The 24,742-nt window shown below is 40.9% G+C and overlaps 1 pseudogene; it reads right to left on the reverse strand.

Annotated features, from left to right (window-relative positions):
- Positions 1-24,571, reverse strand: LOC129398777 (UDP-glucuronosyltransferase 2B31-like; annotated as a pseudogene).
- Between the last annotated feature and the right edge of the window lie 171 nt (positions 24,572-24,742).

Consider the following 24,742-nt stretch of genomic DNA (forward strand, 5'->3'; position numbering starts at 1 on the left):
TTACTGCCTCTTTTCCTTCTTCCCTGCTTTAGAAAACAGCCGGCAACAGCACAGGCAGCATTTGGTGATGAGCCACAGGGCAGCTGCCACGCAGGCCAGCAGGAGGCCGATGACGTCCAGAGAGTGGTACTGGAGCAGGGTGAGGCCGTGGGAGGCGGGCCGCAGGTGTTTGGCTCCTTTGTGGCGCATGACGAACTCGATCCAGAAGGCCGCCCTGTCGAGGCTTCACGTTGAATTGCCCTTAACTTCATCGCATTCTCCTTATATCTAAAGGAAGGGGGGGGGAAGTAGATATTAAAAGGAAATTATGTTGCCTAAGAAACTTATTGACCTAAACGATTTGTACTGTGTCTTGTATTTGGATCAGAATAAATACCAGAAAATTACAAATGAAATACTACATTCTGAACTGTCATCATAGCTCGTGCTTTAAATAGGAGTATGAGGGCCCCAAAGATGGTACTGTGGGTAAGGCGCTTGCCTTGCATGTGGCTGACCAGCATTCGAACTCTGGAGCCAATACAGTCCTTCAAGCACCACCAGGAATGAGCACAAAGCCAGGAGTAAGCCCTGAGCATCAATGGGTGTGCTAAATCCTATCCCAACTCCCAACGCGGGCTCCTTAGAAGGAGATAACCATTAAAAACATGGTTATGTCAAGATATACAACAAAATAAAACAAAAAGGATGATACTGATTATAAAAATTAAAGTGAAAATGGAAGACTGATGTGATAGATTGCTTATTTTTTGTCATTGAATTCGACAATGGTTATAGAATGTATAGAATGTTAGGGTTCAACATTGAAGCATACCACAAAGCTATCACTTGTATCACTTGCCACCTCGTTGATCTTCAGTTTGCTCGAGCGGGTGCCAGTAACGTCTCCATTCGTCCCTGTCACGTGCTAATGTAGCCCAATGGTATCTGCTTGCTCCAGGAACATGAAGAGCCTCAAACAATTCGTTCAGGGAAGAAGTTTGACGAAGAAGTCTGACCATCTCGTAGGTGGGCAGACACAAGGTCTTTTGACTTTCTGTGGAATCCAGTTGGTAACAGCTCTAGTCCAGTGGTCGTTTCTAAATCACATTACGTGCCTGGCCATCTGATTTTCGACGCCTTGGCAAACGAGACAGCGTCTGATTCTTGGTCATCGATGGAGGTCGGAACTCTGGATTCCTTCTCTCACATGAGTGAAACGTTGGTATTTCAAGAATAACTCTTTCGATTCCTCTTTGGGATACCCAAATAGTGTTCATCCTGTTTGTGTAGAGCCGGAGGTTCTTCGACCTCTTAACAAGTTCTTCGACCCTCTTGAAGGCATTCCACACTGCTCTTTTCCTCCTGCTCAGTTCTGGTGCCAACTCATTCCTCATGTTGAGTTCTCGACCCAGGTACACATAACTGCTGCATTCGGAGATGTTTGTTCCATTGAGAGCAAATGGAATGTCAGGAAGTAGTTCATTTTCATGAACATTTCTTGGTGAGATTCAGCTGCAGTCCAACCTTTCCGCACTTGCGGTGAAAATCAGCCAGCATTCCTGCTGTTGGCTAATGTTTGGCGTTATTAGAATGATGTCATCAGCAAAGCGGAGGTGGTATAGTTGCCAATCATCTATCTTCACTCCCATTCCTTCCCATTCCAGTTGTCGAATGATGTTCTCAAGGGTGGCACTGAAGAGTTTCGGTGAAATGATATCACCTGCCGAACCCCTCTCTTTATGTCAATGATCACTTCCTTCTAAAATGGGGAGATCCTGGTGGTGAATCCGTAATACAACTCACAGAGGATCCTGATGTACTGAATTTGAACACCTTGTTTGGTTAAAGCTTCGATGACCGCTTCAGTCTCAACAGAATCAAAGGCTTTCTTTAAATCAATAAACGTTAGACAGACTGGCATCTTGAACTCTCACAAAACTTCAATGAGCTTGGTCACTGTGTGGATATGGTCGATCGAGCTGAATCCTTTTTGGAACCCGGCTTGCTCACATGGTTGTCCTTCATCTAGTGTTCTGCCTATTCTATTCAGGATGAATTGAGTGAACAACTTGTAGACGACGGACAACAGGCAGATTGGGTGATAGTTGCCGATGTCGTGGATGTCTCCCTTCTTGTTAAACACAACGGTCCTGCTGGTTTTCCATTGGGATGGAACCTTGCATTTAGACAGGTAGCATGTGAAGAGCAGAGCCAGTGTATTGACAAGTACTGGCGGCAGATTTTTCAGGTGTTCGGGTCTGACCTTGTCTGGACCGGGTGCTGTATGTGTCTTTGCCAATGAAATGGCTTGTCAGATTTTGGAAAAGAGGACATTGGGAACGATATATCTATTCTATGAAATTTTATATGTGGGCAGATGGACGTGGCTGTCACAGAGATCCGAGTAGAAGTCGTGAATAATCCTCTCCATTGCCCTTCTGGAAGATGTGATAGATCCATCAGGATGTCAGAGGGCAGTCATCTTGGTCTTGTAGTTGGCGAAAGACAGGCGAGCATTGCAAATACTTTTCCCTGCTTCTGCTGCATTGGCCAACACTGCTGCAATTCCACTTCTAGGCATCCAACCAAAAGGCTTAAAAACACTATTTCAAAAAGATACTTGCACTCATGGTCATTGCAGCAATATTCACAGTAGCCAAGATCTGGAAATATCCTAAGTGTCCAAGAACAATTGATTAGATAAAGTATACTGGGAAGAGAGAAAATACAGTGAGTAAGGTGCTTGCCTTGCATGGGGCTAACTCAGTTTCTACTTCCAGCATCTCAAATGATGGAAATATCTCACACCATGAGAAATATCTTACACTGAGTCCTACCTGTAGTGATCCCTGAGTGCAGAGCCAAAAGTAAGTTCTGAGCACAGCTGGGTGTGGCCCACAAACAAATGAAAAACACCTGGTTTGTATATCAGATTATTTTACTGTGTGAGTGTGTGCGTATGTGTGTACACATACACACAATGGATATAGGAAAATGAAATCATGCAACTTGCTACCCTATGGATGGAACTGGAGGATATCATGCTGAGTAAATTGAGCCAAAAGGAGTGGGACAGATGCAGACTAAACGCTCCTGTCTTCGAGACGGCCTCCCAGAACCAAACCCAGCCAGTGTCACCGCTGCCAGTAGAGGAGCCAGGCCCAGTTCAGCAGGAGCTGATGACCCTCCTGATGTTTGGTGACAAAGGCATTTTTGCCTTCACTGAGTCCGACAACCTTTTCAAGTGGAAGGGAAACATCCATGGAGCCTCCAGCACAGTCTCTGAGGACCTGAGATCAAAGCTCTCCCAGAGTTCCCCAGCTGCTACCCATACTTTGCGACTCTAGTGAAGTTTCTCACACCCTGAGACAGCCCCCAACATGGACACCCATGGCAACATCTGCTTGGACATTCGGAAAGAATAGTGGCCCGCCCTCTATGCATCAGGACCGTTCTGCTCTCCATCCAGAGCCTGCTAGGAGAGTCCAACATTGATGCCCCTTTGAACATGCATGCTGCCAAGCTCTGGAAAACTCCAGCCTTTAGGAAGTACCCCCAGAATTTCTTCGTTGAGGAAGTTACTGTTGATTTCTTCTCCCCATTTTTGATGGGGTTGGATATTTTTTTCTTGTAAAGTTCTACCAGTGCCTTGTATATCCTTGATATTAACCCCTTATCAAATTGGTATTGGATGAATAGTTTTTCCCATTCCAGGGCTGTCTTTATAGCTTGATCACTGTTTCTTTAAACTTCTTAGTTTAATGTAGTCCTATTTGTTAATCTTTGCTTCCCTTTGCTTGTTCAGTGATGTTTTATCCTTGAAGATGCCTTTAGCTTCAATGTCACGAAGTTTTGCCTATGTTTTCTTCCATGTCTCTTATGGAATCAGGTTTGGTGCTGAGTTTTTTTTTTTAATCTACTTTGATCTGACTTTTGTGCATGGTGTTAGACATCACTAATCATCGGGGAGATGCAAATCAAAACCTATGACATATCATCTCACACCACAGAGACTGGCACACATTAAAATGAACATGAACAACCAGAGCTGTCACAGATGCAGGGAGAAAGGGACCCACATTCATTGCTTGTGGGAATGCCAACTTGTCTAGCCTTTCTGGAAAACAATATGGACATTCCTCAAAAAACTTGAAATTGAGCTTCTATTTGACTCAGATACATCACTTCTGGGAATATAACCTGGCGGTCCAAAAAGACACTGCAGAAACATCTTCTGCATTTCTATGTTCATTATAGCACTATTCTCAATAGCCAGAATCTGGAAACAACCTGAACAGATGATTAGATAAGGACACTATGGTACATCTACATAATGGAATACTACTACACAGCTATTAGCAAAAATGAGATCATGAAATTTGCCTATAAATGGATGGACTTGGAAAGTATCAATGCTGAGTGAAATGAGTCAGGAGAGGGACAGAAATAAAATGACTGCATTCATGACTGCATTCATTTGTGGGATATTAAAAAAAAATAGTGTGAAACTAACATCCAAGGCCAGGGAAATCAGGCCAGGAGGACTGGAAAATGGTTGGAAATTACCACAATGCTGGAAGGTAGATAAGATAAGGGAGGGTCCATTATGACAACATTAGTTGGAAATGATAACTCTAGACAAGAACTGAGTGTTGAAAGTAGGTAAAGGGATATACATGATAACACTTGGGCATCTGTATTGCAAACCATAATGCCTAAAATGAGAGAAGGGAAAGGAAGAGAAAGTGAGAGAGAGAGAGAGAGAGAGAGAGAGAGGAGAGAGAGAGAGAGAAAGAGAGAGAGAGGAGGGGGTATCCTGGAGGGGTGTGGGAGGGAAATGAGACAATAGTTCTGGAAAATTACACTGGTGGAGGGGTGGGTATTGGAACTTGTATGACCCAAACCTAATCACGAACAACTTTGTAATGTTCTATCTCACAATTATTCAATGAAATAAATGATTTATATTAAATATAGAAGAAGTACTGGCAGGAAACCTACTCCAAGCAGGTCTCCAGCCTAGAGTCTTGACGACTGAGTCCACCCTGTTTCCTGTCAGAGTCTGTACTTGACCTTCAAAGGTCTGTTCTCTTCCTCCTCCTCTGTCTCTGTACAGGACCTAATGTTTCAAGCTATGATGTTCTTTTTTTTATTTGCTTCGTTATTTTATTTTTGTTATTTTGTATTTTGTAATTTTTGTTATTTTAAGTTAAGTCTCATTCAACCAACCCATTTGATATATAAATCAATACATTTGGGGGATTAAAAAATTATTAGGCACTACAGATTCCACATTATTTTCCTCAAGCACAGATATATTTAATATTTCCTAACTTAACTTAAAAGTTTCTATGCTTCAAAGGACACAGTCAAGAAAATGAAATGATCAACCCACCATCAAGGATGTGGGAAATGTAATGGTGGTAGTGGGATCAAAATAAGGAAAGATAATATTTTTCATGAAATATATTAGTGCTTCATTAAGAGTATCATGGACATATGTTCATAAATTATATAGTTTAAAATTTCCTTTCAGCAATAATTGCTAATTTTCATGCTAATTAAAGGAAGAAAAATCAAAATTTATCAATATTGGAATAGACAGGGGGCATAAATGCAAAATTACGAATTTAAGTATCTGACACTTCATTTTAAAATAATTATGTAACCAATTAATTCTAGTTCTAGGTATCTTCCCAAAGGAAGAGGAAACATATGTTCGCAGTAAACTATGTGTAGCAGAACTCATATACCAAATATAAAAACAGCAAAAATGTTTTTGACTGATGAGTAACAGAAAAGGTTGCATATTCATATCATAGGATATTTTTCAGCAATGTAAACACATGTATAAAACTAAGAAATAATATGGGAAGTAAAAAAAAACTTACAAGACATTTTAATAGTCCTGTTTTTATGAACTGTGTAATTGATAATAATTATAGATACAGAAAAGAAATTAATGATTGCTTAGGGTAGCAATGTGAAATATCTTCCAAGTTGTGTGAGATTTCTTTTGCATATGAAACATATTGCATATATGTGAATTTTGCATTTAGCTGAATTTTTATGCTTACTCTTGTTAAATTCTCTTAGAATTTTGCTGCTATACAATTAATTTTGAGAAATAGTATTTATAGTTTTAAAATTTTTTGGTACTGATTTGAAATATTTTATAAAATTTTTATTCTCTTTTTTTATACTTCTATAATATTTAAAAAAATGTATTCACAGGGGTTGGAGCGATGGTACACAGTGGACAGGGTGTTTGCCTTGCTTTGCATGCAGCCAACCCAGGTTTTGGGTCCCTGCCACCCTATATGGTGATCATCCAGGGGTGATCCCAGACAAGAGAGCCAGGAGTAAGCTCTGAGCACCGCTGTGTGTGGCCCCAAACAAAAAACAAAACAAAAAAATAACAAACCCCAAAAAGTATTCACATAAAAATCTTGCTATTCTTCTGCATTTGTTCATGTAGAAGATTGTTGCTGGTGGGGCTGGAGAGATAGTACAGTGGGAAGGGCACTTGCCTTGCACTCCGCTGACCCAGTTCAATTCCCTAATTCCATATGGTGCCCGAGTACCTCCAGGAGTAATTCCTGAGGATAAAATTAGGAATAACCCCTGAGGATCATCGGGTGTGGTCAAAATATGAAAAGAAGAAAAGGAAAATTGTTGCTGTAAACAGTCGACCTTTAAATTAATATGGTTAAAATGTATTTTTGAAATGAATGACTGAAACAAAACAAATATATGATGAATATGTTAATAATTATATTAATTTTCTACAAATGAAATTAAACTCACACTCACTGCTGACAAAATAACCTATTTAAATATTGCACTGTAGCACTGTCGTCCCATTGTTTATCGATTTGCTCGAGCGGACACTAATAACGTTCATTGTTGTACTGTTTTTGGTGTATTGAACATGCCATTGGTAGCTTGCCAAGCTCTGCTGTGCTGGTGAGATACTCTCGGTAGCTTGCTCTCTGAGAGGGACAAAGGAATCGAACCTGCGTCAGCTGCATGCAAGGCAAATGCCTTACCAGCATTTACTACTTATTAAAATGTTGTGATACTCACGAAGGATCACTGATGACTGTCTTCAGTGCATTGAGCAAATCTGAGCTTGACATTGTTTCAAAGACCAGCCTGACAGCTGCCCCCTTGGCCTGCATATGAGCAATGTTATCGGGCTGATCCCCGAACAGAGGAATGCCCACCATAGGCACCCCGTGGTAAATTGCCTCATAGATGCCGTTGGTCCCACCATGAGTGATGAAAGCTTTGGTTTTGGGATGACCTAAGTTTGGAGATGAATTTCAGCATTTCTATTAGTTATACGTGTGAGTATTAAATGAGACATTGTAAGGTAATGAAAGAGACAGTTCGTTCTAACTAACATACTCATAAAATGTAGCACTGTAGCACTGTCCTCCCATTGTTGATCAATTTGCTCAAGCGGGCATCAGTAACTTCTCCATTGTGAGACTTGTTGTTACTGTTTTTGGCATATTGAATATGCCACGGGGAGCTTTGCCAGGCTCTGCTGTGGGGACGGGATACTCTCAGTAGCTTGCTGGGCTCTCCAAGAGGGATGGAGGAACGAACATGGGTAGGCCACATGCAAGGCAAATGCCCTACCCACTGTGCTATCGCTCCAGTCCGACTCATAAACTGTATTCTCATAAAATGTATTACTGTCTTTCAGATCCCAATGCTTGTTTATTGGAGACATAAATTAAGATTGTTATGTTATCTGTGTTATATTATGAAGATTTGATTACATGGTGAACAAATTGTTTTAACAAACAAAGAGTATTCTGAATAAATAATACCACTTGAAGAAATAAAAATAGAGCTGGCCATTGGAATACCTTAAATAGTGAATTCACTGAATCTAGTACATCAGTATGCATAGTGACAAGGATGCAGGAAATGTGATGGTGGTAGTGGGATCAAAATAAGGAAAGGTCCCGACCCCCACTTCCCGCTGCCGTCTGCGTCCCCCGAGTTTCTGAAGCCACTCCCCGCCCGCCCTGCGCTCCCCGTCTCCCGAACCGGCTTGTAACTGCGCAAGTCCTTCAGGTACGAGGACTATCCCTCGGCCACGCCCTCCAGTCCCCCCCATCAACAGGAAGACACTGGGGGCGTGGCCTGTGTCTTAGTGGGCGTGGTCTAAAAGTGGGCGTGGCCTCCTCTCAGAGCGGACAACGCTAACGCGGCCACAGTTATTCTTTGCTACCTCAGCTCAATCCGTACTGTGTATTCCTTTGAAAATTCACTTTTGTGATCTCAAACTCTTACACAAAATAGCCATTAGCTTAGGCTGACAGTATATACGCTATCAGTGAATAAGGGAAGTTTAGCACAATCGGAGCCCCTTCTTCCCACAAAAAGGAAGAGGAATAAATAACTACAAGTTTCAAACTCTATACTTCCGTGACAATATGAAGAAGCAGCGAAAATCCCCTCCGCCAAGAGAGGGGGAAGAAAAGATACCAGAAACCTCAACAGGGGCTTCTCACATCTACGACCTCTCAGATAAACAATTCAGAGAGGAAATCTGGAGGAGAGTCGACCTACTCCAAGCAAATATGGAACAGACGTCCAATAAATTAAGGGAGGAGATGAATGAAGCGCTGGAACGGTCTACCAAGAAAATACAGGAAGAAATGAGAGCAGAAATGAGGGCAGAAATTTCAAACCTTCGAACGGAAGTCTCACAAATAAAGGAATCGGTAGATGAAATAAAAATCTCACTGGATGCCCTCAACAGTAGAATGACTACAGCCGAAGACAGAATCAGTGATCTGGAAGATGAGCTGCAGAAAGCTTATAGACAACAACAAATCATGGCCAAAGACCTCTAAATGGCTATAGAGCGAATCAGAGCTCTGGGGGATGACTTCAAGAGGAACAACATAAGAATCATTGGAGTACCAGAACCGCAGGGAAGCAACCCCAATGAAAAAAACACAGTCAAAGATATCATTGCTAAGAAATTCCCAGAGCTGGAGAAGGCAGGCATCCAGATACAAGGAGTCCGAAGAGTACCAGCAAAAAGAGACCCGAATAAAAAGACCCCAAGGCATATCATAGTTAGAATGATGGATACCATGGATAGAGACACAATTCTGCAAGCAGCAAGGGCAAGGAAAGAAATCACATACAAAGGAGCACCCCTCAGATTTACGGCCGATCTGTCAGAAGAAACCCTCCGAGCCCGAAGACAATGGTGGGACATAGTGAAAAAACTCAACGAAATAAATGCCTCACCAAGAATACTTTACCCGGCTAAACTCTCACTCAAACTCGAAGGAACCATACACTATTTCTCGGATAAACAACAGCTCAGGAACTTCATAAACTCAAAACCAATCTTGAAAGAAGGTCTAAAGGGGCTACTGTAAGACAAGGAGGAGCCCCATAAGAACAACAAATCCCACAGAAAGATGACACAAAACCCCATCACAATAATCTCTCTCAATGTTAATGGCCTAAATGCACCTATCAAGAGACACAGAGTGGCAAAATGGATCCGGAAATTAAACCCAACATTCTGTTGCCTGCAAGAAACACACCTGAACAAACAGAGTAAACATAGACTCAAAGTCAAAGGATGGAAAACAATCCTGCAAGCAAACAACCCCCTTAAAAAAGCTGGAGTGGCCATCCTGGTATCCGACAACATAGATTTCAGGATGAAAAAGATCAAAAGGGACAGTGAAGGTCATTTTCTGTTTATCAAGGGATATGTACAACAGGAAGAAATCACACTCTTAAACGTATATGCTCCTAACGAACGACCGGCTAAATATTTAAAACAACTCCTAACAGACTTCAAAGAGGACATAACTAACAGCACAATTGTAGTCGGAGACTTCAATACAGCCTTATTGCCTCTAGATAGATCCACAAGAACAAAACTCAACAAGGAAACACTGACTCTGAAAGAAGAAATTGAAGAGAGAGGCCTAATAGACCTATACAGGGCCTTACACCCCCAAAAGAAAGAATACACATTCTTTTCCAGTTCACATGGAACATTTTCTAAAATAGACCATGTACTGGGCCCCAGAACATACCTCAATAGAATCGGAAAAATAGAAATTGTATCAACCATCTTTTCAGACCACGATGCGCTGAAGATAGAAGCTAACCACTCACAAACACGGAAAATCAAATCAAACACCTGGAAATTAAACAATTCCATGTTGAACAATGAGTGGGTCAGGAAGGAAATCAAGGAAGAAATCAAAAGATACTTAGAAACAAATGAGAATGAAGACACGAGCTACCAAAACCTATGGGACGCAGCTAAAGCCGTTTTAAGGGGAAAATTTATAGCTCTCCAAGCATTCCTCAGGAAGGAAGAAAGGACCCACATAGATAGCTTGACTTCACGACTCAAGACCTTAGAAAAGGACCAGAAAAAGGACTCCAAACCAGGCCGAAGGAAAGAAATAATAAAAATTAGAGCAGAAATTAATGACATCGAAACCAAAAAAACAATCCCAAAGATCAATGAAACAAAGAGTTGGTTCTTTGAGAAAATAAATAAGATTGATAAACCGCTAGCAAGACTCACAAAGAAAGAAAGAGAGAAAACTCTAATAAATCGAATCAGAAATGAAAAGGGGGACATCATAACAGAAACCAGTGAGATTCAAAAGATCATTAGAGACTACTTTGAAGGTCTTTACGCCACAAAAAAGGAGAACCTAAAAGAAATGGATGGATTCCTTGATTCCTACAATCTCCCAACACTGAAGAAAGAAGACCTGGAATACCTGAATAGACCCATCAATGTTAAGGAAATTGAAACTGTAATCAAAAACCTCCCCCAAAAACAAAAGCCCAGGCCCAGATGGTTTCACTGGCGAATTCTTCCAAACATTTAAAGAAGACCTATTGCCTGTTTTCCTCAAACTTTTCCAGGAAATTGAAAAAACAGGAACTCTCCCAAACAGTTTCTATGAAGCACATATCTCCCTAATACGAAAAGCAAACAAAGACACCACTAAGAAAGAAAATTACAGACCAATTTCCCTGATGAACACCGATGCGAAGATCCTCAACAAAATACTAGCAAATAGGATCCAACAACTCATCAAAAAGATCATACATCACGACCAAGTGGGATTCATCCCAGGGATGCAAGGATGGTTTAACATTCAGAAATCAATCAACATAATCCAGCATATCAACAAAAGTAAAGACAAAAACCATATGATCATATCAATAGATGCAGAGAAAGCATTTGACAAGATCCAACATCCTTTCATGATGAAAACCCTCGCCAAAATGGGGTTTGGAGGAACTTTCCTCAAGATAGTCGAAGCCATCTATCACAAGCCTACGGCAAGCATTATCCTCAACGGGGAAAAACTAAGGGCCTTTCCTCTAAGATCGGGCACAAGACAAGGATGCCCACTCTCACCACTCCTCTTCAATATAGTACTGGAAATACTTGCGATAGCTATTAGACAAGAAAAAGAGATTAAGGGCATCCAGATAGGAAAGGAAGAAATCAAACTCTCACTATTTGCAGACGACATGATACTATATCTAGAGAAGCCTAAAACCTCTACTAAGAAACTCTTAGAAACAATAGACTTATACAGTAAAGTTGCAGGCTACAAAATCAATACCCAAAAATCCATGGCCTTCCAATGAGGCAGAGGAAAGGGACATGAAAAAAGCAATCCCATTCACAATCGTGCCCCAGAAAATCAAGTACCTCGGAATCAGCTTAACCAAGGAAGTAAAAGACCTTTACAAAGAAAACTACAAAACGCTACTCCATGAAATCAAAGAGGACATGAGGAAATGGAAACATATACCCTGCTCGTGGATAGGGAGAATCAATGTTGTCAAAATGGCAATACTCCCTAAAGCATTATACAGATTCAATGCGATCCCTATAAGTATACCCATGACATTCTTCAAAGAAATGGATCACGCAATCTTAAAATTCATATGGACCAACAAACGTCCAAGGATAGCTAAAACAATTCTTGGGAAAAAGATGATGGGAGGCATCACCCTCCCCAACCTCAAACTTTACTACAAAGCAGTAACAATTAAAACAGCATGGTACTGGAACAAAGGCAGAGCCATAGACCAATGAAACAGGGTGGAATATCCCTACACACAACCCCAAATGTATGATCATCTAATCTTTGATAAGGGAGCAAGAGATGTGAAGTGGAGCAAGGAAAGCCTCTTTAACAAATGGTGCTGGCACAACTGGACAACCACATGCAAAAAAATGGGTTTAGACCTTGACCTGACACCATGCACAAAAGTCAGATCAAAATGGATTAAAGACCTCAACATTAGACCACAAACCATAAGGTACATTGAAGACAAGGTTGGCGAAACCCTCCACGATATTGAAGATAAAGGTATCTTCAAAGGTGACACGGAACTAAGCAATCTAGTAAAAACAGAGATCAACAAATGGGACTACATTAAACTAAAAAGCTTCTGCACCGCAAGAGATACAGTGACCAGAATACAAAGACTATCCACAGAATGGGAAAGGATATTTACACAATACCCATCAGATAAGGGGTTGATATCAATTGTATATAAAGCACTGGTTGAACTCTACAAGAAGAAAACATCCAACCCCATCAAAAAATGGGGCGAAGAAATGAACAGAAACTTTACCAAGGAAGAAATACGAATGGCCAAAAGGCACATGAAAAAGTGCTCTACATCACTAATCATCAGAGAGATGCAGATCAAAACAACCATGAGATACCACCTCACACCACAGAGACTAGCACACATCCAAAAGAACAAAAGCAACCGCTGTTGGAGAGGATGTGGGGAGAAAGGGACCCTTCTTCACTGCTGGTGGGAATGCCGACTGGTTCAGCCCTTCTGGAAAACAATATGGACGATTCTCAAAAAATTAGATATTGAATTCCCATTTGACCCAGCAATACCACTGCTGGGAATATATCCCAGAGAGGCAAAAAAGTACAATCGAAACAACATCTGCACATGTATGTTCATCGCAGCACTGTTTACAATAGCCAGAATCTGGAAAAAACCCGAATGCCCCAGAATGGATGACTGGTTGAGGAAACTTTGGTACATCTATACAATGGAATACTATGCAGCTGTTAGAAAAAAGGAGGTCAAGAATTTTGTAGTTAAGTGGATGGGCATGAAAAGTTTCATGCTGAGTGAAATGAGTCAGAAAGAGAGAGACAGACATAGAAAGATTGCACTCATCTATGGTATATAGAATAACAGAGTGGGAGACTAACACCCAAGAACTGTAGAAATAAGTTCCAGGAGGTTGACTCTATGGCTTGGAGGCTGGCCTCACATTCTGGGGAAAGGGCAACTCAGAGAAGGGATCACCAACTACATTGTAGTCGAAGGCCATGTGGGGGAAGGGAGTTGCGGGCTGAATGAGGGCTAGAGACTGAACACAGCGGCCACTCAACACCTTTATTGCAAACCACAACAGCTAATTAGAGAGAGAGAACAGAAGGGAATGCCTTGCCACAGTGGCAGGGTGGGGTGGGGGGGAGATGGGATTGGGGAGGGTGGGAGGGACGCTGGGGTTACGGGTGGTGGAGAATGGGCACTGGTGAAGGGATGGGTTCCCAAACTTTGTATGAGGGAAGTATAAGCACAAAAGTGTATAAATCTGTAACTGTACCCTCACGGTGATTCTCTATATAAAAATAAATAAATTATAAAAAAAAATAAATAAAAAATATAATAACAAAAAAAATAAGGAAAGGTAATATTTTCCATGAAATATATTATTGCTTCATGAAGAGAATTATGGCTGTTTTCTGATAGAACATCGTCAGTGGTAGTAGAAGAGGGAGTACTATATGGTATTGAATATCCATACAGAAGTGGAAAGAATAGAAATAAGGTGAGAGAACTAGAAGGCAGATATATTCAGATAGTTGTTAAATAAATTATCTATAAGAAATAATTAAATTTATGACTTCATTCTTTCTGACAGCTGTATAATATTCCATTGTGTAGATGTACCAAAGTTTCTTTAACCAGTCATTTGTTCTTGGGCATTCGGTTTTTTTCCAGATTCTGGCTATTGTGAACAGTGCTGCAATGAACATATAGGTGCAGATGTCACTTTTACTATACTTTTTTGCATCTCGAGGACATATTCCCAGAAGTGGTATTGCTGGGTCAAATGGGAGCTCAATTTCTAATTTTTTGAGAAGTGACCATATTGTTTTCCAAAAGGGCTGAACAGTCGGCATTCCCACCAGCAGTGTAGGAGGGTCCCTTTCTCCCCACATCCATGCCAACAGCGGTTGCTTTTGTTCTTCTGGGTGTGTGCCATTCTCTGTGGTGTGAGGTGGTAGCTCATAGTTGTTTTGATCTGCATCTGCATGATGATTAGTGATGAACAGCATTTTTTCATGTGCTTTTTAGCCGGATCAACATGGAAAGTATTATGCTAAGTGAAATGAGTCAGAAAGAAAGAGACAGACACAGAAAAATTGCACTCATTTGCGGAATATAAAACAACAGAATGAGAGACTAACACCCAAGAATAGTAACAATAAGTACCAGGAGGCCTGCTCCATGGCTTGGAAGATGCCCTCACATGCTGGGGGAGAGGGCAGCTCAGAGAAGGGAACACCAACTAAAGTGTAGTGGAGGATCCACTCAGCATGGGAGAGGCGGGTTGAAAGCAGACTATAGATTGAACATGATAGCCACCCGGTATCTACATTCAAACCATGACACCCAAAAAGAGAGAGAGAACAATAAGGAATTCCCTGCCACGGAGTGGGGAGGGTGGAGACAGCATGGAGGGGGGGGGTAGAGATCCTGGGGCCATCAATGGAGGAGAATGGGCACTGGTGGACGGATGGGTACTTGAGTATTGTATAAATGTAACACAGGCACGAAACTCTGTAACTGCATCCTCATGGTGACTCATGAATAAAAAAAAAAAGAAAAAAGAATTAAATTTAAAATGAATATATTTTGAATCTTATAATAAAGAACATACTATTGATAATAAATAGCTACTTGTCCCCTCAGACTGGAAACTCAATATACTGATGCTAGGTTTTACTTTGAAAACTGCATTAATAAGAGTTCAGTAAATGTGTTTCCTTATGAAGTATTTTAATTCTCATTGGAGTGATTCTCATTTCCGTGTTTGTTTTTGAAAATCTTACCGAGAAGGTCATTTTGGGGAATCCAGTCATATATTTTAGTGTTTGCCCCTAAGGTAGCTGGCTTCTTGCCATCAAATCTCCACAGTACCTGTCAGGATTAAGTCAAATGTTACTCAAACAGTCAAATTTCAAAATTGTCAGACTGAAAAGAAATTTTGTGGTAATCTAGTTAAATGTGATTTGTAGAGCATGTGTAACCTGGAACCAAACTGATATAATGAGAATTAGTGGGGTAAGAGAAATAATTCAGGGGTTGCTTGCATATAGCAGATTTTGGTTTGATTTGGGGCAGTTTATGGTAAGCCAAGCATTGCCAGATTCTGCCCAGAGGGCCGCTAGCCCAGGACATTATATTGTACCACTGGCCTTTTTGGCCAAGTGTGAGTATTATAAAGAGGGGTCTCTGCAAATACTGGGCAATTTAGGGACATTCCAGAATGAATAAATAAGTTAAATGGAAACTGCTAAAACAATGGCAAAAAAGAATTATCTACATTTTATGTACTTACTTTTATATTCAAGTTTGAATAATTGTTTTGTAATGATGTTTTAAATATTACACACTCATAAAAATTATTATGATTAATCAATTCAAATAACTAAGACACTTTAGAACTCTGATAATTGTAGTGCATAAAACTAAGATCTTTACGTCTATTTGTTGAAACTATTCATTATAATTAATCTGCTGATTGCAGCATTGTTTATTTTTGGGGCTTCCCTGAAGGTGATGTTTATTTATAACTACTTGTTTTATAAGTTCTTTTGTTAGTACTTCACATTTTTGACTTACGAAAGAATTCATCTGTGCAGTCAAATACTGAAGGTAACAATTGTTAACTGCTAGTTAATTTTTAAAATTTTTATTTAATTTTGTTTTCAAGCCATGCCAAGTGGCACTCACTCTTACACCTGGCTCTGTGATCAGGGACTTTTCTGGCAGGACTCTGAGGGCCGTATGTGGTTCTGGGGATTGAACTGGGCTTTACTGCCTGCAAGGCAAACACCGACCCACTGAGCTATCTCTCGGACCAAATTACTAATAACCTATGAATAAAATGAATACACGATGAAATGAAATCTGGTGATTTCTGTATCAGTTCGCAATACTATTATAACATGTAATCTCCATATAGTGCCTTTTAAATATGATTATATTTATATTTAATTTAATTTATATTTATATTTATAATTAGTTCTGTAATAATGAGCTAAATTATTTTTACTGTTTTCATTTTTTAGCATCTGTTATGCATCTTTTAATTTATATTGATATCTAAAATAAGTGAGCAATACCATTATGATTTAACATTCATGCATGAAATTTGTTAGTTGTATATTTTAAATTTAATAGTACTTAGTAGTTATCCACCATTAAATTATTTTACTTCACCTTTTGTGGAATCTGGCGAGGGCTGATGCAACCACATTGGCTCTCTCTTCAGGCATGTCACTGACCATTGACCCCAGAGTAAACACCATAATGCCATTTTCTCCAGAGCTCTAGACAAACTCTTCCATTTCCTAGAAAGAAAGAATTTACTCCACCATAAAAGAACATTAGACATCAGCCTCTATGAAAAAGACTGGAGATTGCACAATAATGTAAGAATAGAGCTTCCATATGAGCCAACAATTCTACTACTTGGCATCCTCTTCACACAGTTATTGATTTGTAAATATTTATGCACCTCTATGTCCATTGCAGCACTAAGTACAAGAGCCATGATATTAAAACAACCCGACATGTTGTTATTTGATGTCTAACAACATATAATCGGATAAAGAGTCTGTGTTATATACACAGACAACAGAATACTATGCTGCTACAATTAAAATTGAAATGTTCCAGTTCCATTAAACTTGGATAGAACTGGAAAGAGTATCATGTTAAGTGACAGTACTAGACCACAAATTCTGGATGACCTCACATCTTTGGTATGTAGAGAAATAAACCATGGGAACAGCCTGTAATGAATCATGACAAACCCTGGGTTTTGGATTATAAAACAGAGGATTCCTAATAGAGGAGGTGGGAGGTGAAGGGGAAAGTGCTAGAAATGATATTGGGTCATTGGTGAGGGTCCTGGGCACTTTGGCAGTGGTGAGGTGTGGTAATTGTGTATATTCATATAAATGCTAATTCTACTTTCAACAATCACTGTATCACTGTCATCCTGGATTTCATGGATTTACTCGAGAGCAGCACAGCAACGTCTCCATTTATCCCAGCCCTGAGATTTCAGCAGCCTCTCCTTACTTGTCTTTCCCAATGATTGGAGGCTCTTTCAGGGTCTCCTGAAATGTACCTGTTATTGTTACTGGTTTTGGCATATTGAATACACCACAGGGAGCTCTCCAGTGGCTTTCTGCCATGTATAGAATTGTAGGGCAAGGGAATGTAAGGTACTGGAGCAGAGATACCTAGATTACCCTGGGCCGTAGACTACAGAAATGAGAGAAATAGGGAAGAAAAGAAATCCAGGGGTGAAATACCGATCAGACATCTATGTGGGCGCTATACTCTCAGTGACTTTCCAGGCTCTCTGAGATATATATATATGTGCATATATATATATATATGTGCATATATATATTTCTCTCTATGACTGTATGGAAAAAGGGTAGGGAGTGTCTTATGATGTGTCGCCTGGCCGCAATGTGGCATGCAATCCATGAACATGTTCACTCATGAGTGAGGCTCGACCTGAGCATTTGGAAAGCAGCCTGGAGTCTAAATTAAGTTTTTATTTTTCTTTTGGTTGTTGTTTTGGACCACGACCCGGATTTGATTCCCAGCATTCCATATGGTCCCCTGAGCACCACCAGGGGTAATTCCTGAGAGCAGAGCCAGGAGCAACCCCTGTGCATCGTCAGGTGTGACCCAAAAAGAAAAAAAATTGCATGCTTGAGAACCACTATAATTTTGCAACTAATGAATCAGGGTTTTTTTTTGTTTGGTTGGTTTTAGGGACCTAAACTGCTGTATTCAGAGGTTACTGCAAGGAGGGGTGGGGGAATGTGATGCCTGGGATAAAAGATAGTTGGGCCACATGCAAGGCAAACCATCCACCCATCGCACTATCATTCCGGGGCTAGGAAGCAGTTCTTAAGAGGCTCAAAGGAATCTGTCTGTGTCTCTTTGTCTTGGTTTTGTCTCTGTTTCTGTCTGTCTGTCTGTTTATCTGTCTCTCTCTCTCTCTCTCTCTCTCTCTCTCTCTCTCTCACACACACACACACACACATACACACAAGAAAAAGGCAAATGGCCTCAGGGTCCAGTTCTGTGTTGTCTGCCTGTAGTGCCTGTTGGTGTATCTACACAGTATTTCTATGGGACACCTGCAGATCTTGGCATACCCTTTTCTATTAGCGGTCATCAAGAATAAAGGACGTAAAATCATGGAAATCATGCTATTCACTGCAACATGGATGGAAGTAGGATATCGTATTAAGTGAAGTTTGTCAGAAAGTACTGGCAGAGGAACCCAGGTGTGTGTAATCCCATCAATGGCCAACATCCAGAGACTTAAAAGCAAGCTCTTAGAAAAGAGTGATGCAGAGTCTCTTGCCCGAATGCCTGGCTGTCTTCCCTGGGGCCCCTCGGAGGGGATGGGCTCCAGAGTCCCTCCCCACACCGAGCAGAGATCCCTGCTGCCAAAGACCCCCAGAACCTAGCTACAGCCATGCTAGGAGAACGTGTGGAGGACCCTCTCCACACGTTCGGACAGGCCTCATGCATGAAGGTACCAGCAGAGGAACCCAGGTGTGTGTAATCCCATCAACGGCCAACATCCAAAGAGAGACTTAAAAGCAAGCTCCAGATATCTTTAGCCTACTTCTCCCTCTGGGAGAAACTGGCAATCTTCTGAGAGTTTCCTGCCCACATGGGACAGCCTTGCAAGTTTCCCATGGTGTATTCATATGCAAAATCCAGTAACAAGCTGAATCTCATTCCCCTGACCCTGAAGAGCCCCCAGTGCAACATCGTTAGGAGGGCCGAGTCAAGATGGACTTCTAAGATCTCAGGGAAAGGACGAAATGAGATGTTACTGAGCCCGCCCGAGAAATCGGTGATTAACGGGATTTCGTGATCGTAATCGTGATGTCAGAAGGGCAAATGCTAGATGATCTCACTTTTCATGTCTTGTATAGAATTGTTAGGGCAAGGGAATGTAAGGTACCAGAGCAGAGATACCTAGATTAGCCTGGGCCCTAGACTGCAGAAATGAGAGAAACAGGGAAGAAAAGAAATCCAGGGGTGAAATACCGACCAGAAATCCAACACTACAAGCAGAAGACTCAAACTACAATAATGAAGCTTAACAATGTTGCCTGAAAAGGACCCAGATCGGGGTGGGGGAAGAGGGACATTGGAAATTCTGGCAGAGGGGAGGTGACACTGGTGATAGAATTGGTTTTGGAACATTGTGTGCCTGAAGCTCTCCTATGAACAACTTTGTAAGCTGTGGTGCCTTTATTAAAAATATAACAATAAAATTAAAACTAAATAAATAAACTAAGGAACAAAGATTGTTGAACTTGGGGCTGGAGTGATAGCACAGTGGGTAGGGCATTTGCCTTGCATGTGGCCGACCTGGGTTCGATTCCCAGCATCCCATATGGTCCCCTGAGCACCGCCAGGAGTAATTCCTGAGTGCATGAGCCAGGAGCAACCCTTGTGCATTGCTGGGTGTGACCCAAAAAGAAAAAAAAATTGTTGAACTTTCACAAAGTTAAGAAGAAATAAAGAGGACGTCTAGGCTGATCCACAAGTTTCATCTTCTGCATGGAGAAACTCAGGTTGTACTGTCAACTACATCTGTAGCTGTTTTATCTAATCTGCAGAAACATATGAAATAAATCATAATTTTAAATACAATGACATACCAAAATTCATTAACTATATGTGAACACAAAATAAGTCATAATGATAATTATACTCAGAAAAAGAACTCAAACAGAAAATGAGAATCCCACAAAGAATTACAAAATATGACAGTGTGAAACAGAAATCAGAGGAATGAGAGTACTAATTGGCTTAATATGTTAATTGAGGGGCCCAAGTCATGTTAGAAAATGGAAAAAAAAAACAAGAAAGCTTGGAGAACTCAATAACTCAATAACAAAGCAGAATTTATTTATCCAGTCAGTAGAGTAAAGAGAAAGAGAAAGTCATGGAGGACTGGAGCATTAATAGCACAGTGGGTAGGGCATTTGTATTGCACTCGGCAGACCTGGGTTCTATTCCCAGGATCCCAAATGGTCTCCTGAGCACCGCCAGGAGTAATTCCTGAGTGCAGAGCCAGGAGTAACTCCTGTGCATTGCCGGGTGTGACTCCCCCCCAAAAAAGAAAAAAGTCATATGGAATGCAGTAAGAGGAAAAGTAAAAGGGGCAGAAAGTGAAATAATGGATGAATATGACCCTAAGCTAGGAACGAAAAACGATTCCATTTCCAGATGGTTCAGAGATTTTCAAATAAGAGGAATCCAAAGAGATGCATATTTTGACATTAATGTCAAAAATTAAGTATAAAAGAATATTATAAAACAAAAATTGCTGCTATATATCTATATCTATACCTATTTATCTCTCTCTCTCTATATATACAAGAAAACCTAAAACATTTTTTTTCATGAGAAACTTTGCAGAATTGTATGAAATATCCAAATACCTAAAAAAGGAAAAAATAATACAAACTGTATTCTACCGAGAGGCAGAGAGATTGTACAGTGTTTAAGGTGCTTGCTTTGTATGTGGCCAACACTGATTTGATCCCTGGCACCACATATGGTCCCCTGAACCCCGCCAGGAGTGGTCTCCCCTAAGCATGGAGCCACGAGTAAGACTTGAGCACGGTCAGGTGTGGTCTCAAAAAAAAACCAAACCAAAACAAACATAATCTAAACATTGTACTCTGGTGAAGTTGACCTGGAAAAAGGAGGCAGCAAAATGACATTAAAACGGAAAAGTAAAAGGTAAATAACAAAGCTAAGAGAAAGAAACTGTAAGCTACAAAAACACATAAAAATTAAACTAATACTCGCAACTTTTTAAGGGGGCAGTTGTCTCTCAAAAGATGCCGAGGAGGGTGGAATGGGGGTTGCCACTCCAGAAATACTTAGTCAGCTGGCCTCCTTGTTAAATGCAAGTGCTGCCCAACGTACCTCTGGGCTACACCTGGCTGTCCTGGGAGTGGGGCGTGCAGTGGTGTGGACCAAACCTGTCCTTTGCTTGATGCATCCCTGACCGCTGGGTTACCTCCCTGACCCAACTTTCGGTTTAAAAAAACCCCATCAACCCCAAAAAAGATTAAATGGACAATTCTTTGATTAGACTTAACAGTGATAACGAGAAAGGACAAAGTCAATACAGTTAGAAATGGAAGAAGGCTAAGAATCATATGGGACCGAGAATGGAGAGGAAGTACTCTAGAACGCTTGCCTTGCACACAGCAGACCTGGGTTCAAACTCTGGCAAATAGTCTCTGAGCTTGCCCCTGGAGATTCCTGAGGGCAGAGCTAGGAGTAAACCCAAGAAACAGCTCCCTGTGTGTGCGCTCTCCACACACCCCCTCCACTCCAAATAATAATAATAAAAAGAACCGTAAGAGACTACTCAAAAATGCATTGATGTATTTGACAGTGAAAAAGAAGAAAAAATCTCTGCTGCATCGGTGGTGCTCAGGATTGAATCCTGGTGCTGTGCTCAGGGGTCCATCCTGGTGGAACCAAGGGAACTGCATGGGGTGCTGGGGATAAAACCCCTGTCAGGAACATACATGACGAATGCCTTCTCAAATGCTTCTAATTTATAGGAAAGAGTAATAGTTCTACTCATTTCTTTTTCTTTTTTGAGTCATACCTGACGATAGACAGGGGTTACTCCTGGCTCATGCACTCAGGAATTGCTCCTGGCGGTGCTCGGGGGATCATATGGGATGCTGGGAATCGAACCCGGGTCTGCTGCGTGCAAGGCAAATGTCCTGCCCGCTCTACTATTGCTCCAGCCCCAGTTCTACTCAATTTTACAAAGCTAGAATTGCTTTGCCACTAAAACCAGATGAGGGAACCAACAAAAAGTGCTGCACACATGCTAATATTTGAAGATGCAAATATCTTTGACATTTTAAAACTGAATTTAACAATGCTTTTAAAGAACTATATATTATTAAGTAGTATTTATTCCTGGGAAACAAGATTAGTATGACATCTGCAAAGCAATAAACACATTTATAGAATGAAAAGCACTTGATAAGATTCAATATTCACGTATGGTTTAAAACTCTCAGTAAGGAGTTGGAGAGATAGTCCAGAGGTTAAGGCACTTGCCTTTCACATGGCCAATGCTGGCTGGATCCCCGGCACCACAGAGGGTCCCCCAGGCACTGCCAGGAGTGACCCCTGAGTGTATAACCAGGAATAAGCCCTGTGCACTGCTGGATGTGGCCCCCAATCCGAAAAAGCAAAACAAAAGCAAAATAATAAAATGTTTATACAATGAGCATACTTAAACATAATGATTGTGCCTACAAACCCATAGCTAAGGGTCAGAGAGATAAAATATCTGGAAAGGCACTTTGCACCTTGCTATCCTGGTTCTAACCCAGGGACCCCATATGGCTCCCTGAGCCAGGAGAGCTGAGAGCAGAGCCAGGAGTAAGCGCTGAGCACCACCTGGTGTGGTTGAAATTAAAACAAGAACAAGTCCCCAACATCTCTACAATGATGAAAACCTGATGATTCTTCCTCTAACATCAAAACAAGACAAGTATGCCCACTTTCTCCACTGCTTTGTTACTAATGTTCAGTTTGGGGGTCATGTACTACTGTGCTGGCAGTACCTGGCCGTGCTTACCTACTGTTTCTATTTTAGTGCTTGGGGATCCACTCATGGTGGTTCTTGGGGATCATCTGATGCTGAGAATCAAATATTGGTATTCCACATGCAAAGCCTATGCTCTAACACTTTGAGCCATCCCTTTGCTCACACATTTTTTTTTTAATAGTGGTCACATTTAATGGTGCTGGCATCCCAGGACCTCTCCCAGTAATGATGACCCAGCAGCATATACCTTATAGTCTGGGCCTTGGATCCAACTGTGTTTGGGGGATCCCAGAGTCATCAGTGGGACCATAGAGCATCGGAAATTTGACTTAAGGCCTCCTATATGTCAGTCATGCGCTTCATCTCTTTGAAATTTTACGCCAGTCCTCACTACTCTTATTTAACAAAGTATTGTAAGCCCTGACCAAAGCAATACGTCATGAAAAAGAAGCAATAATATCAGATTTGATTTTTTTTTGGGGTCACACCCGGCGATGCACAGGTGTTACTCCTGGCTCATGCACTCAGGAATTACTCCTGGCGGTGCTCGGGAGATTATATGGGATGCTGGGATTCGAACCTGGGTCTGCCGCGTGCAAGGCAAACGCCCTACCCGCTGTGCTATCACTCCAGCCCCTAATATCAGATTTGAAAATAAGAAAATATTGAATATTGGAACATGATATTACTAGTGGAAATCTCTGTGACCCATTAAAAACAATTATAAATAATACAAAATGTTGAAACTGCACACCACAACACAAATATACAAAAATGTTTGTATACACAAAAAAATTAACCAGTGAAATATTTGTTTCTGAAGGAATAAAATACTAAAATTACTAAGTGAAAAATAAAATAACTGGGCTGGAATGAGAGTACGGGGCTAGAGCGCCTGTCTTGCATGCAGTCAACTTGAGTTCGATCCTTGTCACTCCATATGGTCCTCCAAGCCACCAGGAGAGATCCCTGAGTGCAGAACCAGGAGAAAGAACTGAGCACTGACAGGTGTGACTCCGCAACAAACAACAAATAAAACAAACCAAAAGGAAAAAATTAAAATCAAATAACTATGCAAAATTGGAAGAAATCAGTGAATGAAGTATGCAGTGAAGAATATGATTATTGAAAGAAATGAAAGAAAATAGAGAAGACACTACAGAATACTTACTGAGATTTGGTGTAAGTTTGGTGTGTGACAGAAAACACCTGATTTAAAGGTATTCTGTGTGAAATCCTAGACTCTCAAATGAAGTGTTTTTAGTGTTACAGTGGCAGTAAGAAAACCCTGGATTTGGCTACAGATAATGTTGGTGTACACATGATGATTTTTGAGGAATAGTTCTCTGTTTAATGATTACTCTTGAAAACACTGAGCAACTACAACAGGCAAACAGGACCAGGCTTACCTTAGGCAGGGACCTGGCAGGTTTGCAATGCAGTCCTGCAAAATTTGTCAAAATTTGGCAAGATTGGGTGAGGAAACTGAAAATCCCAGTATGTTCTAATGAGCCAGAAATCAGCTTTCCCCATTAGCTAGTATAACTTGGTGGGCCTTCCTAAAGGAAAAACATGCAGCAGAAGTTAGAGAGATGAGAGTATTGGTCTCATTCTATTATTCCAGGAAACTTTCTGAGAGGAGCTTGAAATGGCATAGCCAAAGATTTAACTGTATTTTGATTATGTAAAGTATAATCTATACATAATAAAATGTGTAGCCATGATACA

The sequence above is a fragment of the Sorex araneus genome, chromosome 5, assembly GCF_027595985.1.
Source record: "Sorex araneus isolate mSorAra2 chromosome 5, mSorAra2.pri, whole genome shotgun sequence".
Taxonomy (NCBI): domain Eukaryota; kingdom Metazoa; phylum Chordata; class Mammalia; order Eulipotyphla; family Soricidae; genus Sorex; species Sorex araneus.